This window comes from Pinus tabuliformis, chromosome 4_2 (assembly GCF_031772625.1).
Source record: "Pinus tabuliformis cultivar Carrire ecotype Pingquan chromosome 4_2, CPIR1, whole genome shotgun sequence".
Classification (NCBI taxonomy): Eukaryota; Viridiplantae; Streptophyta; class Pinopsida; order Pinales; family Pinaceae; genus Pinus; species Pinus tabuliformis.
The window spans coordinates 380,828,058-380,843,161 of record NC_142304.1 but is presented as its reverse complement, the minus strand read 5'-3'; the positions used below and the strand labels follow the sequence as shown (position 1 = coordinate 380,843,161).

At 41.3% G+C, this 15,104-nt stretch overlaps 1 pseudogene across 1 annotated transcript in view; it reads right to left on the bottom strand.

Moving 5' to 3' along the window:
• The window catches only part of LOC149169524 (uncharacterized), a 105,791-nt pseudogene that overhangs the window by 76,655 nt on the left and 14,032 nt on the right, over positions 1 to 15,104 (bottom strand). The window lies entirely within an intron of this gene.

Genomic DNA, 15,104 nt, shown 5'->3' with positions numbered 1-15,104 from the left:
CTAGAGAATCTAAGGCTATCTCTCCAAAGTCTAAGACTCCAAAATCCCTTTGCTTGAGTTATGAAGTTTCTTTTATAACAAGAGGAATGACCTTTCATATCACTTATGACTCTTCAGTTACCCTCGTGACTCTTAGACTCCTAAGTAATCTTTGAACTTCTGTAAGACTCTTTGGACCACATGTGACTTTTCACATTCCACATGTGACTCTTTGACTTCCACACATTTACATTTTTGTCATTTACTTGAACATACATTATTACATTCCACATCATGTGGCAAGGCACATTAACACATATGACATTGTTATGAAACTTGTAAAAGTCGTGACTTGGAAATGATGACAACAAACTTCATAATGATGTGGCAATGCCAAGTTGCTCTCCTTGCTACTATGTCTTTCATTCTTGATGATATATCTCATTTTACTCCATATTCACCCTGCAAAGTGTCTTGGATCAGTATTAGGACCCTCTGAGTGATCACGAAATGTCTTCATTCTATCATGATCTAGGATCTGTGCATGTCTCCATGATGGTTCTTCTTTGTGCTTCTTCTGTGGAAGTTCTTCTTTACTTATTCTCCTTAACATCTTCCTTGAGCATCACCTTTCCCTGTTGAGGTTGTACACCTGCCACCGAAGTTCACTGATGACATGGAAAGGTTAGTCTAAAAATCATCTATTCTATGCCCACTGTGCTTATGGGAGAGGCTGATTATGATGGGCCTATGTGAGGATTGAGGAGGAAGGTCTTGTTGAGGATTAAACATTTGAGCTCAATAGCTAAGTGAAAGAACCACTACTCATTAGAAATTTTACATGCACTATGATGAGGGTATCTTCAAGGTCTTTCATAGTAGGCAAGTGCAAGAGATAGTGTGATGAGCTTGCTAAATGAAACTATGTAGTGCTCAAAGCTCAAGGGAGAAAGAGACATTGATAACATAATTGAGCTTCACAGTGACTATGGGGAGGTCTCACTGTGGACTAGAACTATCAACTATGCAGTGTAGGATAGATAGGACAAGTTTCTACGCATTTGGGAGGTCTAGTGGGCAGGGGTTGTTGGCTTACTAACTTAGATAGCACAATACGTTGTGAAGGAAGGGCGGGCTTAGTGTACTACACAGTTCTCTTTATCAGTGATTCAGGAAAGGTTGCACTATCCACTAGAACTGTGACATCCATTAGGGAGCAAAACATAACAAGGCATGATGCAATGAGGGGTTCCAATCAGTAGAGAAGGCAACACTAGGAACTACAACTAGGACATGCACAATGCTTGAGGGGCATGCTGCTATGCTAGTGAATTTGAGGGTTGCAGTGGCTCAAACATAGACTAGATTTCCTCTAGAAATGGACAATGTTCTCAAGGAGGATCACTGTTAGAGAATATTATGTAGTTGATTGAGGCAAGTAGAAAAAGGTCAAGTCACTTTGCAAGGAGGGTTCTCATTACATTGTGAAAGCATGAGAACCTTTGAATTGTACAATTTAATTTTTTAAGGGGGTAAGAGGGGTCCTTGTTTTCAACTACAAGTGTTCCATGCACTATGCAGGGCAGAACTGATCAAGGCTTAGTGTAGTCAGTCAGTAAAAGAAACAAGTGTTAGTGACCATGCTTTGAAGGTTCTTTACGTGCAACCATAGGCGCAATGCAAAAGTCTAAGAGGAAGGGAATTCATCAATGAGGCTCATGAATAGGTAGTAATCATCCCCCAGTGAGAAGATTAATGTTTTCATAACTTACACTGGACAAGAGGAGCAAGTAGAGCTCCATAATGGCTAAGTGTGGGACCAGTAGAGTAAGAGGGAAGAGCATCCAAATAAGACTCAAACATAGATCACACATTTGAATGCCATCAATACAAGCCAAGGAATGCATAAGAATCTTGATCAACAATAACACCTTGAAAGGACCACAAAGTGACACTTATTTCTAAGTGCAACAGTTGAAATGTAGCATTGTGACACTTAGAACATAAGTTGCGACAGTAGTGTTGACTATGGCCAGAAAGTGAAATAGGCTATAGGAATGTGTCTAGTACATATTATTATTATATATAGGACCATATAATGTCGAAGGGTACTCTATAACAACCTCTAGTCATATGCAAAAGTGTGCCACATACAAGAGTGGAAATTGCTAAGAGTGACAGTAAGAAAACGTGAAAAAAACACTTGCAAAAGATAAAGAAAGTCAAAGTGACCCATGAGAGAGTGAATATAACATGAAAACAACACTTGTTATATTGAAATAAAGAAAAAGCGATAGTCGCGAAAGTGAAAGAAACACTTGTGAAATAAAAGGTGTGCAAAAGCAACAATTGAGAAAACTCATTGAAATAGAAGTACAATTGAAATTGAAGTGACAGAGGTACTATGAAACTATGTTGTGCACTAACTGTTGATATAGGTTGAACATTTCATGGGTACTATCCTTGTGTACTATGCGGTTACTATTTACAGTGACTCCATAAGCACTATAACTAAACACTGTGCAAGCTCTATTTCTAGAGATTGTGCAAGCATTAATCTTAAGCAATGTGTTTGTGAGTTCATCAATGGATAAGCATGTGTGAGAAACTCACATTGAAACTTAGAACCTGAGAAGAAGACAAACACTTTTCAAAACATCGACCGACCATTAAGTGACTATGGGACTGCAAATCACAAGGTCCTCAGTAGGCTCCAAAATTCAAGTGTACGAAACATTTTGAAGGGTTTTTTCAAAGCAAAAATAGATAAGTGGAAAATAAATTTGATTTGGACATCACAATACTATGAAGATGATGCCTCAACGTTAATTTCCTACCATTGTTCTTGCTCTGGAACAATCCCACAAAGGAATCACACATTTCTTTGGCAATCTTCAACTGAATAGCAAGTGGAACCTAATGGTCCTTTATGTAATCTATCAAGATCCTCTTAGCCTTTGCTTCATTTTTCGTATTCTTAGCTTTCTCCTAAACTACCTCTGATTATGAATTATTTTCCTTCACATAATTCTAAATTTCATTTTCATCCAAGATAAGGAGTATCCTGGTCTTTCAAGCTCTACAATAAGTAGCACCATGCAACCTGTCTTTTACTTTGAGTTTGGGCACCATCTTGACAAGAGATTTGAAATAAGAACAAGTTACTAAATACTAAAATATAAGGGTAATTTCAATGGTTGATCTTTGATACCATGTTGTCATTCTATGGAAAGCACAATAAAATATAACTTTCTGCTCTGATATTACATCCTAATGATTTTCAAACAATATTTCTCACGTCACTGATCTCATTAAATAATTACACATAAAAAATATCAACTGTAAATGTGAGAAAAATAATAAAGATCATAGAAAGGCAGTGATGGATAGTAGACACAAAAAATTTACCCTGGGAAACCTGACCTTGGGAGAAAATCAAGCAATATTTCCTGAGGAGAAATTGTATTTTCAACATGGTTTACAAATCAAAATTTTATCTAGAAATATGTGCCAATAATAATAAGTCAAATACTAGTCAAATATAGTCAAACGACTATTTAGTCAACAATATTCAAACCAATTAAAAATTCAACTCTATGGTCAAACTCTAGCATGGTCAAACTAGGCCCTGGGGTCAACTCATCCTATGATAAAAAATTTAGTCAAACCCTTGCTTGTGCAGTTGCGATCAAGGTCAAATTGTAGTCAAATGTTCACATATGAAATTGAGGTGAAATTGATCGAACAATGGTTGTATGGATCACACATGTGGCCTGGTTAAACTCACTCAATCTATGGTCAACTCGACTGGCCAAATCAGTGAACCTCCTCATATGTGCGGCCTCCAAAAGAGAGAGATAGAAATGATCAAGAAAAAATAAAAGATGATCTCTAGCAATAGATTTATCCTTGTTCAAATTTATCCTCCACTAGAACAAATTAAATTCAAGCTTTCTATGTTGATTATTTTTCTCTCATATGCTCTTCTATTTACATAGAGCTCTAATGTTGAGTGGAGACCCATCAAGGGGAACCTCATCACGAGAAACCCCTTCACTAATGGATCCTACATTACAATTCCACATCAAACTATAATTTGTTACCCCATTACTTAGTGAAAAACCCCAATCAATAAACGATTCAAACCTACTCCATAAAAAATAGATCATTTCATCCCAAAGGACGCAATGTGAGCATCGTGGGCCAATAACCCTTAGCTAAATATCCCTTAGCGATGTGAGCATCGTGGGGCCAATATCCCTTAGGAATGTGAGCATCGTGGGCCAATATCCCTTAGCAATGTGAGCATCGTGAGCCAATATCCCTCTAGGCCATTCGCCCCTATCCAAATAAACATGGCCCCATGGGTGAACATATCATTATCTATTAGTAAATTAGCGTGACCCCGTGGGATAATTTTCGCCTAATGCTACAAAAACATCAAAAATCACTAATCTCAAACTTATCTCTCACTTTGAATCTTGAAAGAAAAGGGGCAACGACATCTAGAAACACGAGGGATGCCAACAAAGGTAGTTTCCATGTTCCACTTTCTTCTCATACTTCTTGACACTTGAATAGAGCTCAACACATTACGGAGGTGGCCTTTGATTTCCATTGTCATTTTTTTAGGCAGTTAAATAAGAGTTGCAAGAATGGATAGCATTGTCAAAATGACGAAGCAATGGGCCACTAAGAAGTCATTAGACATATAATTTAAGAAATGGGTTCCAAACTCAATATTTCTAAAAGAACCAAGATCTTTTGGCTCACTGCACTATTTTCTATTTTATTTTGTGAAATAAGGTTTTTTTTATTAATTCAAAAGATGGCATCTCCTTGTGGTGCTTCTCAAAGTTTTATTGACCTCACTCTTACTAGATTTATAAACCAACAACTACATACACAAATACATAGAAAATTTCCAAAATCACAGCGATTTACATAATTCAATAGGAAAAATGTGCCAAAACACCCACAAACCAAGATACAACCAACAAGCATTAGGCATCATCAAAATTTTCCTGGGTTGGATAATATGGAACCAATCCAGGAGATCACAAGGGTTTGAAATCACAATGCACATGCCCCTTTATGTGGGCCAAATGGGTTTCCAAATGGTCGAGCTACTTTTGTATGCGTCACTGCCCTCTCCAAAGGCTGACCAGTCTATCTTGCATCTCCCACATATTACATTAAATATTATTGATGAAATCAATCGTTTCATTGTGATCATCTTGCCAGGCTCGATTGATCTAGTCCAAATAATTACTCAACTATCGAATAACACTACCATTTTCTTTTGTCACAAATATGTTTTCCATAGAGGGAAAATACTAAGAGAGTGATGGGCCTATTGTTTCTCCATGGCCCTACTCATGGTATTGTTGTTGTCTCTGAAGTCCACTTGACTCTTGTGGAGGTTATACCCACCAACATTTTTAAGAAGGTCGAGGAAATCCCACACTAGAGAAAGCAAAGAATTAAGGTTTTAGGGTTGCATTTTCAACCAATCAAGCAAGCTTCCCCCTTTCCCGAAGGCACCTATACCATATACTGTTGCAATCTAGGACACTCGTGCCACTCAAATGTCCATGGTGATGGTTCACCTTTCACCAACAAAGCCTAGATGCCCCAACTTCCTTAAGCAAATAGAGAAGGAAATTATGATCGTACCTTGCCAGACACCCACTCTACTCCGCCAGACAAATAATTTGAGAATTATAAATAGACAATTAATCAATAGAAAAGGAACGACTAGGCCTAGAGATTTAAACTTGGTGTGGATAACCTGTACCCACACTAAGAACAAAACCAAGTATCATGCACCAATGTTGAAGATGGTCTTCTCCTCTATAAGCCTTCCACTGCGTGGCGTAATTTCAAAATTCCCCTTTGCCTTGCTTTATAGCTCCTTCTCTCTAAGATTCTCAGGGCCAATTTTTCTTAGGATAGTTGCCATCACCCCTAGGATAAGGCTAACAACGTTTCTTACGAATTTATCCTAATCCCTCAACGCACAAACAGATAGCCTACCAAGTATCCTCCTTCCCTTTTTACTCTGGTACTTTAACCATTTATGGGCATACCAACGTCCTCTCCTCTAGTACAAGATATCAATGAATGAAATGACATGCATTAAAACTAGTAATAGCCACACTACAATGACTTGGCACTTCACACAAATATGTATGATGCTGAGGTGCCCTACCAAACTTTATGTGATGTAGAGAGAAATAGTGGAATAGCAAACTACTTCCACAATCCCCAAAATTTGTGCACTATTTTAAATAAACAAAATATTTCTTCTTTAAATAATAGAAGAAAAAACCAACCAACAAAAAAAACATCTTACACAAATTTAGAATCACAAATAAAAAATTAATTTCTTTTAAAAATAAATACATTCAATATTAAAATCATGATCAACAACCATGAAAAGTCACTCAGGGAGACCAACGACCACTTCCCATTATCAAAAGATACCATCACATTTCCCAAGAGAAAGAGTGGAATAGAAAACCACTTCCACAATCCCCAAAGTCCATGCACTATTTTAAATAAATAAAATATTCATTCTTTAAATAATAGAAGAAAACCCCAACCAACAAAAAAATAAAACATTCTTACACGAATTCAGCATCATAAATAAAAACTTCATTTCTTTTAAAAAGTTTACCCTGGGAAAGCTAACCTTGGGAGAAAATCAAGAAAATTTTCTTGAGGAGAAATTCTCTTTTCAACATGGTTTACAAAATAAAATTTTATCTAGAAATATGTGCCAATAATATAAGTCAAATACTAGTCAAATCTAGTCAAAATAATATTTAGTCAACAATAGTCAAACCAGTTAAAAATTCAACTCTATGGTCAAACTAGGCCCTGCAGTCAACTCATCCTACGATAAAAAATTTAGTCAAACGCTTGCTTGTGCAGTTGCGATCAAGGTCAAATTGTAGTCAACTGTTCACATATGCAATTGAGGTGAAATTGATCGAACAATGGTTGTATGGATCACAGATGTCAATTGGTTAAACTCACTCAAGCTATGGTCAACTCGGCTGGTCAAATTAGTGAACCTCCTCATGTGTGCGGCCTTCAAGAGAGAGATAGAAATGATGAGGAAAAAATAAAATATGATCTCTAGCAATAGGTTTCTCCTTGTCCAAATTTATCCTCCACTAGAACAAATTAAATTCAATCTTTCTATGTTGATTATTTTTCTCTCACATGCTCTTCTATTTACATAGAGCTCTAATGTTGGGTGGAGACCCATCAAGGGGCACCTCATCACAAGAAACCCCTTCACTAATGGATCCTACATTACAATTCCACATTATACTAGAATTTGTTACCCCATTACTGTTGGGCATGGAATCCCCGCAAGGCATGTTTTGGGGCTTAAAGCCCAAGTTTTGACCAAGGTGTAAGCTTGACAGACCTATTGTGTGGACTCCAGAATTGGTGCCAGATTGGAAACATCGGAGGATAAGATCACACACGTTGTTGATCACTGGCTCGATCAAATTATAGGAGGATTCATCATCAAGTTCGCGATAGATACTTCAGTCAGCTATAGCGAGGCAGAGCGATGCTTCCTCAAAGGGATGCGAGGTAAGTACGTTAAATCTTTGAACACTTGGGTTAAAATTCTACTGTGTGAAAAATGGGTTATGCAAATAAATTGATGTTTGGGCCTACGTGAAGTGGGAGAATCTACATAAATGAAGATAGTACAGAACTAGAAACTAGCCCCTTGATTTCACCTCTGTGAGGGGGCGAGGAAGAGCTCACAAAGGTCTCACCAAGAAGTGCAATCAATTTGATAAGGCAGAGAATTCCGTGCATACGACCCCCACCCACACCACTGCCAGTTTCACCGTCTTCACCCCCATATTCGCCCATACCACCTTCGCCACCACCGCGAATCAGTATGGAGAGCGTGATAAAGTTGCTAGTGTTCAAGGGAGTAGGGAATGAAGATCCAAACCAGTTTTTGTTCATGATAAAAGCTATATGGGAAGCACAGGGAGTCACGAATGACAACATAAAGAAAGTGGCACTGGTCAATGCTCTACAGGATCATGCACTGACTTGGTACATTAAGAATTCAATGACAATTCGAATATGGGGATCATAGATATTCAAATTGCGTTAAACAAATAATTTAGCAGGCCGAAGTCAAAGGCATAGTCAATCACTGGGTTCAAGGAAATCACAATGGTACCAGGCGAGACCCCTTGGGAGTTGGATCAAAGACTGAAGTGCACAATTTGCGAAGCCAACATGATGTTGATGGATGGAAAACACCGCAAATGGTTTGTAGCATCCTTAACACCACACCTAAGGAACACACTGTCACAACAGAGGCTAACAACTCAAGCCAAGGCCTTGGGGGTCACACTGAGATTGCATGAGACCCCAATACAAGATCCCAACCTGGGAGTTTAGTAGATTCACACGCAGTTGAAAAACTTGTGCCTTGAGATGCAAAGTTTGAAACAAGACAGGATGGCTCGCCCAGAAGTGCACAACAAGGTATGGTACGTAAAGTGCAAGGTTCAGGGACATGACAAGGACCACTGCCTAGTATTCGCGAATCACCTTGTGAGAGGAGGACCAAGGCCAGTGAGATCGGACGCACAAGCAGGACCGAGTGCGGCGCCTGCATTATGGTGTGCGATTTTTCAGATAGGATGGAAGCATGCTACATATAACTGCCATTTATTACAAAAGTACACGCAGAATTCACAGCAGTTGTTTTGTAATTTCTATAGATCAGTGGGACATGATGAGCGCACCTATAGACGTTATGAGCTAATGATGGATCAGACTCCTACCTACAGAGTTTAGGCCAAAATGTGGGCCCTTGACCAGAATGCAGGGATGGTGTGAACCAGATTTTCGGGCCGCGGACAAGGACGAGGTGGAGGAGGAACAGGAAGAGGTCATGACAACTGCATGTTACAATTGTGGAGGGCCAAGACATTATGCCCATGATTGTACAAATCCAACGTGGCCATCGTGCTTGTATTGTACATTGTTTGATCACGAGACAGAGGATTGTCCCACACTGATAGCAAGGTCGTGCGATAAAGGAGCACTCCAACCTCCCCCAACTCAAAACCTGCAAATGATGAGGTCTGAGCCGTACGAGGAAGACCCTAATGTAAATATTGTGCTCCAAAGTGGAATTACGAAAGGGGATGACAAAGGCAAGCAACTTGAAGAAAGTACTTGGGTTCTCAAGGCTCCAACGAAGGAACCAGAGTTTGATTTGGAGTGTGCCAAGGAAACCTTCATGGAAGCCAAGAGGAGCTTCACTGATGCCTCCACTTAAGGAAGTAAAGGCAGACCAGAGTCGAAAATGGACCCATCGATGCTCACAACGTTCTTGGAAACATGCATGAAGTTGTTGTGCGACAATAAGGCTATAAATGGGCTGCAAGAATTCATAAATAGATGTGCTGGGACCACGCCACGAGAACCACGCGTAGTCCGGAAGCTCGAAAAGCACAAGACACAAATGGGAAGGGAGATGACATTGGCCGCGCAGATTGGAGAATATGAGATGGGCCAAGTGATTCTGGATCTAGGATTGGACGCAAACGTCCTGCTCAAGTAGACCTGGGAGCACATGATAAGGCTTATGCTGCAATGGTCTCCTATCCAACTACGGATGGCAAACCAGCAAAAGATCCTACCTATGGGGAGATTGCAGGGAATCACAGTGGATATCGAAGGAGAAAGCGCTAACAGATTTCGAAGTAATAGAGATTTTTGATGACAACAATCCCTACCCCACGCTATTAGGAATTGATTGGGCCACTGACATGAATGGGGTGATCAATCTAAAGAAGCGCAAGATGATTTTTGAGAAAGAGTCTCTGTGCGTAGTTGTACCTTTGGACCCTGTAGAAGGACCGAGCTACACGGAACCATTGTGTGACTACGACGATTTGGATTGCATCTACAAGATAACCGCACGAGAACAAGACTGGGTGAATCCAACCACGACGAATGAATATCATGGGCGCATGGAAGTTCCTGCACATCAGATTCTGACAAAGAGATAGAATGATGGCAGAACCGATTGCACAAGGTAGCGACACTAAACTGTAACATGATGATGAGATCGTTGTGCTACGTATTAATGGAGGTAAGGGAGCTGCCTACGTATGATGGGTTAAGTGAGGTGGATGACTTCCTGAACAGATTTGAAAGAGAAGTGTCGAACAACAACATTCCGAAGCTTTGAAATGGGTACTACGCGCTACACTCACAAGGTGGTGGGGTACACACCAAAGATGTTTTGAGGACTGGCGTGAATGCAGGAGGATGATGCGCATGCAGTTTGGGAAGCCTCAGATGCGATTAAAAGACAAGTATCACGGATGGGATGATCCACGCGCGCACCTCGCCAGATGGACAAAAGTCTATGGGTAAGAGCCACAACCTAAGTGGGTGCACCTGTTCTGTCATACCCTAGATATTATACCCATGAACTGGTATATAGAGATGGAGCTCCACCATGAGACGAGTGAATGGGATATCTTGCGTGAAGGATTCTTGTTAACCTTCATGTTTCAGGATTGTTGGTGGGATATTGTTGATGATGCACTACAAGCAGTAAAAGCAGCTATCTTTAAAATACCCCAGGAGCCAATGGAAGTGCTTCAGCCTGAATGGGCGATCCAGTTGAGTTGCACGCTGGAGTGTTACAACGTGAATATTGAAGAAGATGATGAAGATCCGCGAAAATTTAACATTCCAGAAACTGAAGGCTATCGCGAGGTTCAAGGGCCATTGATTGAAGACCCTGACATAACTGCGCTGGTAAAGACAAAGCAGGTAAACATTGGTACGGGGGCTGAACCTAAGTATGCAACGCTCGACGACTATTAGGATGACACGACGGTGGATAAGGTTGCTGAGTTACTCCGCGAGTACTAGGACTTATTCCCGACCAAGATCACAGACTTAAAAGGGATCGTTGGCGATTTGGGGATGAAAAAGATCACCTTAAAACCTGACACGAAGCCGGTTAAGCAGAGGCCTTACTGCTTGAATCAGAAGTATAAGGAAAAGGTCCACGTAGAAGTAGACAAAATGCTCACAGTTGGAATCATTGAGCCAGTGGAAGAATCTGACTAGGTAAGCCCTATGGTAGTACAGGAAAAGAAGAAGAAGGGCGAGATAAGAATATGTGTGGACCTCAGGAAATTGAATGACACGTGTGCATGATCCATTCCCAAATCCATTCACAGATGAAGTATTGGAAAATGTCAGCGGGCAAGAAGCATATTCTTTTACTAATGGGTTTTCAAGGTACCACCAGATCAAAATCATGCCAGAAGATAGAAGCAATACCACCTTTGCAATTGAGTGGGACTGCTTTCAATACACTGTTATGCCATTTGGGTTGAAGAACGCGCTTACCATCTTTTCGTGCATAGTTGTTGCAGCATTCAAAGAATATATCCACAAATTCCTGGAGGTCTATCTGGATGATTGAACTGTATTTGAATTGGTTAAGCACCATGTAGCGAGCTTACGCTTGATGCTGGATACTTGCCGATGACACCAAATCGTGCTGAACCTCTAGAAGTGTACATTCTTCATTCCCTTTGGGAACCTGTTGGGACATGTGGTCTGCAAACAGGGACTGATGGTAGACCTAGCGAAGATTGCAGTGATTCTGAATTTGGAAGCACCACGAAGTGTTAAACAGTTTCCCACTACCCTGGGACATACGGGGTACTACAGGAAGTTCATCAAAAGCTATGCCCAGATCACCGTGCCAATGGAGAAACTATTGAAAAAGGATGTCACGTTCTACTGGAATGATGATTGCATGAAGAGCCCGGATGCACTAAAAGAGAAATTGGCCTTCGTGCCAATCCTGGTCTTCCCAAAATGGGATGTGGAGTTCCATGTCCATGTTGACACATCATGTATAATGCTGGGATAAGTACTCACACAGGAGGGTGGAGAGGGCTTGGATCACCCTATCGTGTTCGTAAGTTGGAAGTTGTCTAAATCGAAAAAGAACTATTCCATAACTTAATGCGAGGGGTTGGATATGGTATACGCGCTCCAAAAATACCAACACTATTTGCTAGGGGGACACTTCAAGACGTATACAGACCATTCCATGCCAAAATACTTGGTCAATAAGCCTATGTTGGGGGGACGCATATATAGGTGGCTCTTATTGTTCTAAGAATATGATTTTGAAGTCGTTGTGAAGCCTAGATGCCTGAATGCAGGACCGGATCACTTGTCGCGAATTGAGACAGGCGAGGAACCTACTAATTTGGAGGAAGGATTACCTGATGCATAGCTCTTTGTTGTGCACGCAACAGATGGCCACTTTGAAGATATAATCCACTTTCTGACAACGGGGACTATGCCGAAGGAATACTCTATCCAGTAGAAGAAGGAATTGGTGGTGTGCACGACTGATTTTTATGTCATTGTGGGGCACCTATATAAGATGGGAACTGATGAGATATTGCGAAGGTATGTACCTGAATTCAAATGAAGTCAGATCCTCACAGAAGCGCATGGGGGCGCTACAGGAGGACACTATGCATGGCGAGCAACCGCGCAAAATATTCTTCACCCAAGGTCATGGTGGCCAACCCTTCATCAAGATTCAAAGCACATTGTAAGGCCTGTGATATATGCCAAAGAACAAGTAAACGATTGCGGAGGGACGAGATTCCTTTGAATCCACAAATGATCTTGCAGCCCTTCAAAAAGTGGGAAATCGACTTTGTAGGACCTATCAAACCTCAGGGAAAGACGGGCGCGAGATACATTATCACCGTGACAGAGTACCTGACTCATTGGGCAGAAGTACAACCAGTCAAACACTGCACGGCTACCACGACTGCGAAAATATTGATGAGCGATCGAGGTACACATTTCCTGAATGAAACAATCAGCATGCTAACAGAAGAGTTTCAGGTGTATCATCAAAAAAGCACACTGTATCACCCACAAGCCAATGGGACAGTGGAAGCATTCAACAAAATACTGGAAATTGCGTTGACCAAAGTATGCAACGCACAACAGAGTGATTGGGACCTACGCATACTTGCAGTACTATGGGCTTATAGGAAAACGTGCAAGAAACTAATGGGACAGACACCTTTTTAGTTGGTGTATGGCATGGAAGCTATCATGCCAATGGAGTATATTGTGCCTAGTCTGTGCATAGTAGCACTCACAGGTATGACAGACCACAAAGCTCTGGAAGAGCAGCTCGCGCAGTTGGAAGAACTTTAAGAGGAACAGTTCCTGGCTGGCTTCCATTAGCATGTACAAAAGCAGCACGAAAAGGCCTAGCACGATCAACATATTAAATTGTGCGTCTTCAAGGTAAATGATTTATTATTGTTGTATGATAGTAAGTTTGATAAATTCCCGGGAAAGTTCAGAATGCATTGGTTGGGACCATACATGGTTAAGGAGGTTACAGACGGAGGCGCAACACAGCTAGTAAAGCTAAATGGGGAGCTTTTCCTAGGCAAAGTGAATGGCAGCCGATTGAAGCCCTACATGAGTGGCCCAACTCTCTGACTAGCCGATAGAAGCACAATCTTCGCACTCCAAGTATCCGGACGAAGGTGCGGGCCTATAAACAGATGCAGGGAAGTAGTTCTGACACCGCAGTCTCGGAACAACGCGTACAGGAAATCCAGCGGGTAGCTGCTCAGTGCGCTGCCGACCTTGCAGCGGTTCGAACAGAGTTGGAGGGACTCCATGCGAAGATCTCTGCGCCAACAGAGTGACTCGGCAGCAAGTCACGATGTTTGTGTTGGGGGCCTGTTAGGCATGGAATCCCCCCAAGGCATGTTTTGGGGCTTAAAGCCCAAGTTTTGACCAAGTCCATTGTAAAGATTCCGTGATTTGTGGGGGCGGAGCGTGAAGTCATAATAGAGTCATAAGGTTGTCCGCCCTTGTTTTTGTAATGTAATGTCGGCTTGATAGACCTACCCATGGTCCGTGGACCATGGGATTGTATAAATAGAGCGAGGCTCTAAGTGTAGAAAAGGAAAAATAGGGAAGGAATAGAAAGAAGCATAATGAGTCTAAGAGATTGAGTAGAAGTTTAAAGTGTGTCTTTGGGTTGAAGAGTAGGAGAAGGCTCTGTAGTTGAGTGTACAGAGGCCTAGTATTCTACAGCTGAGTGCGCGGACCCCTGCAGCTGAGTGCGCGGACCCCTGCAGCTGAGTGCGCAGGGCAGGTCAAGTCTATAACCGTTGGAAGAATTAATAAAGAGAAGTTTACCATATTTTTGTGTATCTTTTCCTGTTTAATATATTATTGGGTATAAATTGCAAGTGTACTATTTATTTGTTGCGCAAACTTATATGTGTGTGCTGTATAAATAAATATAACACAAGGCTTCTATTTACGCGAAGGTAACTAACTAGTGTAGGAAGATAGGTAAGATCTTGGGTGATTTAGGGAAATAGTGTAGAGCGCTGCTCCAAGTAGCGTAGAAGCCAGGGAAGTGCGTGAAGTAACTTGCGCACAGGGACGAGCAGTTGGACCGAATCAAACCCTCAGACATCTCAAGGGTGTGGAAACCTGGTTCCAGCACCCCCCCATACTACTTCGAGTGAGCCCTTAGTCCGCGCTTTGTCGACTGTTGCTGAAAGGGCCAATAGTATAGGGATTTGTTTGGCTAATTAACTCCAAACGTGGTTCAGGCCCCAACAAGCCAACAATTACATAGTGAAAAACCCCAATCAATAAACAATTCAAACCTACTCCATAAAAAATAGATCATTTCATCCCAAAGCAAGTAATGTGAGCATTGTGGGTGTTAGGGTCCCACCCTAACCCCCTTATTTATGTCATGGGATCACGTCATAGTCAAGAGTCAATAAAGCCCATATTAATATTTGTAAGTGGTTAACCCGCAAGTAATGACGGGACCACAGTTAGTTGCAAATGGGCCGTAGTATTAGATAGATGGTATTAATAAAACCCACGGTATTGGCCCGTGGTATTGCATGTATGAGTCATATATAAAGGATAGAGACTCCCTGCGAGGAGTATCGTGTCTTATTTTGTAATCGAGCTCTGCTCTATTGGAGGTTGCCCCCTCG